This window comes from Scomber japonicus, chromosome 11 (assembly GCF_027409825.1).
Source record: "Scomber japonicus isolate fScoJap1 chromosome 11, fScoJap1.pri, whole genome shotgun sequence".
NCBI classification, from domain to species: domain Eukaryota; kingdom Metazoa; phylum Chordata; class Actinopteri; order Scombriformes; family Scombridae; genus Scomber; species Scomber japonicus.
The window spans coordinates 535709-540708 of record NC_070588.1 but is presented as its reverse complement, the minus strand read 5'-3'; positions in this window follow the sequence as shown (position 1 = coordinate 540708).

Below are 5000 nucleotides of genomic sequence, written 5' to 3'. Positions count from 1 at the left end.
ACTGGGCTCCTCTCTCCTCCTCCCTCTCTCTCTCTCTATCCATCCATCTATCCTCTCTCCTCCTCCCTCTCTCTCTCTATACATCCATCTATCCTCTCTCCTCCTCCCTCTCTCTCTCTATCCATCCATCTATCCCCTCTCCTCCTCCCTCTCTCTCTCTATCCATCCATCCATCTATCCTCTCTCCTCCTCCCTCTCTCTCTCTATCCATCCATCTATATACATTAACATTCATGTTCTGTTAATGCATTCAATAAGCTAAACTTCTTCCCCGGAGTTGTCTGTGTCTGTCGAGCTGCTTCTCCCTGACACAACTTGGGCCGTACAGGAGAACAAAGACTAGTTTGCAAACAGGAGCTACTCTCTGCTCCACAGCGCCCCCTACCTTCTGCTTGTTGACAGACAGAAGAACACTTTGTGCCCAGCTGTCATCGCTTTCAATCTGATGGATTCTGAGTTTAGTGTTCTGGGAGAGTTTCCGGTTCAAATCCTGCGCCGAGCAGTCCTGTCCTGCGTGTCATTCCCCTCTCTGCCTCCAGTTTCCTGTCTCTCTCCGCTTACCTGTACAATAAAGGCAAAAAGTCCCAAAAAATATAAATATAAAAAAAAGAATTACAGAAGGCAGAATGTAATGAGGGGAACAGAGTGCTGCAGGGTTACTGTTAGGGTTAGAGAAGAAGAAGAAGAAGAAGAAGAAGAAGACAGCGGTCTGTTAATACTACATCGCCTGCAGCATCCAGGTGTGATGTCACTGCTGAGTCTTGTTTCTGTGTGTAAACCAAAAGGACCCGATCATGTTGGATGTATCAGCGTCTGATGACTTTCCTTCATGATGTTTTGTGTTAAGTACGTAAATATTCATCGTGGATCCGTTTCAGTCTTTTAACCTCTGAACTGATCTCATGCCCGCTGAGATTATTCCTGCCTGTGGTGATTTTAAGTTGACTGTAACACACTTGGCTCCCTTTGTGGAGAGCTGCTGGTGTTTGTTGCTTTCCTGGTTTCGTATTATTTTGTCTTTTAGTTGGAGAAATTTTTTTCTTGCTTGTTTCTCGCTGGCTTCTTCTTCCCTTTAAAGACGTATTTGATGCTGCAGGAAGCGAATGTGCAGACTGCTTTTACATTTAAATATGGAGTATTTGTTTTACGGCTGTTATATGCTTTTACACGTTGATGTCACGGTTTGCAGAGCAGCTGGAACAACGGGCGAATAAACAGGAAGTGAAACACACACAGAGACACACAGAGCAACCAAAGCTATATAACATGATGAGGTAATAACTAACAGGACACAGGTGAGAGAAACAACTCAGGTGAAACACATGAGCCAATCAACCAAGGCAGGGGAAACAGGAAGTAACACTAACAAAATACACAAGGAGAGAATAACTTTCAAAATAAAATACGAGCTCTAACAGGATGTGACAGTTGACTCCTTTCCATGTTTTCTAATTGACAGTAATCACAACTTCCTGTTTGATCCTGATGCTGATGCTTTTCTTTAATCATGTGACTCACTTTCTTTTTCACTCTATTTCTATTTTTGGTCCATAACCAATGACGGCTTTTACTTTTATCTTCTCCAACCCTCCTGTTGTGTTCGAGTCAAGGAAGGAAAGGAGGGAGGGAGGTGGGAAGGAAGGGAGTAAAGCATAGAAGGAAGGAAGGGAGTAAAGGAAAGAAGGCAGGGAGGAAGGAAGGAAGGAGAGAGAGAGGAAGGTACGACAGAAGGAAGAAAGGGGGATGGGGAAGGAAGGAAGAGAGGAAAGGAAATAAGGAAGGGAGGAAGGAATGGAATGGAATGGAATGGAATGCCTTTATTGTCATTATACAAAGTACAATGAGATTTGAAGCTTCGCCATGAAGTGCACACATTAAATAGACATAAAATGGACATTAAAATAGACATAAAATAAAATAGACATTAATGAAAATTATGTACAGTAAAGGTGAAATAAGTGACTGTAGTGGTTAGCAGCACGTGGTCGAGGTAGCCATGACATTTTTAGTGCAAGTATGCTGTAATAATAGTGCAGGAAGGAAGGATGGAGGAAAGAAGTAAGTAAGGAAGGGAGGTAGGAAAGAAGTTAGGAGGGTGGGAGGAAGGAAGGAAAGAAGGACAGAGGAAAGAAGGAAGGGAGGAAGGAAGGAAGGGAGTAAAGGAAAGAAGGCAGGGAGGAAGGAGGGAAGGAGAGAGAGAGGAAGGTACGACAGAAGGAAGAAAGGGGGATGGAGGAAGGAAGGAAGGAAGGGTGGAAAGGAAATAAGGAAGGGAGGAAGGAAGGATGGAGGAAAGAAGTAAGTAAGAAAGGAAGGAAGGAAGGAAGGATGGAGGAAAGAAGGTAGGAGGGTGGGAGGAAGGAAGGAAAGAAGGACAGAGGAAAGAAGGAAGGGAGGAAGGAAGGAAGGAAGGAAGGAAGAGTCAAAACAGACGGGTCAATTTGACCCGGGAGGACGACAGGAAGGTCAGAGGAGCAGCTTGTGTCTCTGTCCTCAGCTTCTCAGAGCTTCAGTCTTTCCTCTCTTCTTTCCTTTTTTCACTCTTTAAATGAAGAAGCCGACATAAAGAGGGAAAGTCAGAGCTCTCATTTTGATGAGGAGAAAGTAAATCACAAACCAAACTGCAGTGTTGGGGAGTCACGAATTACATGTAACGACGTTAAATTACAAAATGTACATAATTGTAATCCGTTACATTACTTTAAGAAAATGCATAATTAAATTAAAGTTGCTTTTGGAAATGTCCATGATTACATAATGTCGGATTTATCAAATAGTTTTTTTCATATCAACCTTTCAAAGCCACAAGTTGGATCCTGATGCTTGTGATTGGCTGTCTTTGGTCATGTGCCATTCAGACTCAGCAACATGTCGGGGGCGCACATACAAGCACAGACATCCCATCTCCTGCACATGAGAGCGGCTCCCTGACGACACAAAAACTCAATCTACTGGAATCTGGAGTGAGCAGAGACACACTAGAGAGCGTCTGCGCATGTGTGTATATGTGTGACTATAAATGCAGCGCGTGTGAGAGCAAAGCGTCCTTATAGCTCTGTGTTGCTGCTTATTAGACCGACAACGATCGCACCCCTCCCCCGGACCGACACCAAGTGTAACCCCCCCCCCCCGGAACCAAACTCCCTGCAGGTTGGGATGTCTGCAAACACTTCATACAGAAAGCAGACCAGCGGTGGGTTAGAGTAACACAGTAACACTATCAGGTCTAACAGTCGAGAGCATTCATTCATTAAGATAAATTAAGAAAAGTAATCCAAATGTAATGAAATGTAATTAGTTACATTACTTTGAGAAAGTAATTGAAATAGTTACACTACTATCACATTTCAACAGGGTAACTTGTAACTGTAACTAAAATTTCCAAAGTAATCTTCCCAACGCTGCCAAACTGTGACTGAATGAATCAGTCTGGGTGAGAGTGACGGTCCCTCTGCCTGTAAACGGGGGAACAGCTCCCCCTGGTGGCCGTTCATGGCTGATGCAGCCGACCGTCGTCTCATTACTGAACTACATGTTGAAACCAAATAAAACCAATCTGAGCTTTAAAGCAACGTTTGAGCCAGATAACAAAATATCATCAGAACTTTTTCAAAAGCTTCACAAAAGTTTAGTAAAATATGAATAAAAGTAAAGTATAGTGTAATAAGTGTAAAATAATAAGTTAATCACGTCATTTTCTTTAAGAAGGATTTAAATCCTCAACAGTCAGCTGTCAGGTTTTAAATATTCTGTATTATTTATGAGTAAATATGAGTCATGTTCCTCCACTTCCTGTTTGATGACCTTTGGTTTTATGGTTTTAAACTCTGAATAAAGGACTTTTATTGTGGAAGTCTAACATGAAGCCAGCAGTACTAGTACCTCTAACAGTACTACAGTAAAGTACTAGTACCTCTAACAGTACTACAGTAAAGTACTAGTACCTCTAACAGTACTACAGTATAGTACTAGTACCTCTAACAGTACTACAGTATAGTACTAGTACCTCAAACTGTACTACAGTAAAGTACAAGTACCTCTAACTGTACTACAGTAAAGTACTAGTACCTCAAACTGTACTACAGTAAAGTACTAGTACCTCTAACTGTACTACAGTAAAGTACTAGTACCTCTAACTGTACTGCAGTAAAGTACTAGTACCTCAAACTGTACTACAGTAAAGTACAAGTACCTCAAACTGTACTACAGTAAAGTACTAGTACCTCTAACTGTACTACAGTAAAGTACTAGTACCTCTAACTGTACTACAGTAAAGTACTAGTACCTCTAACTGTACTACAGTAGAGTACTAGTACCTCTAACTGTACTGCAGTAAAGTACTAGTACCTCTAACTGTACTACAGTAGAGTACTAGTACCTCTAACTGTACTACAGTACAGTACTAGTACCTCTAACTGTACTACAGTAAAGTACTAGTACCTCTAACTGTACTACAGTAGAGTACTAGTACCTCTAACTGTACTACAGTAAAGTACTAGTACCTCTAACTGTACTGCAGTAAAGTACTAGTACCTCTAACTGTACTACAGTAGAGTACTAGTACCTCTAACTGTACTACAGTAAAGTACTAGTACCTCTAACTGTACTACAGTAGAGTACTAGTACCTCTAACTGTACTGCAGTAAAGTACTAGTACCTCTAACTGTACTACAGTAAAGTACTAGTACCTCTAACTGTACTACAGTAGAGTACTAGTACCTCTAACTGTACTACAGTAAAGTACTAGTACCTCTAACTGTACTGCAGTAAAGTACTAGTACCTCTAACTGTACTACAGTAAAGTACTAGTACCTCTAACTGTACTACAGTACAGTACTAGTACCTCTAACTGTACTACAGTAAAGTACCTCTAACTGTACTACAGTAAAGTACTAGTACCTCTAACTGTACTACAGTAAAGTACCTCTAACAGTACTACAGTAAAGTACTAGTACCTCTAACTGTACTACAGTAAAGTACAAGTACCTCTAACAGTACTA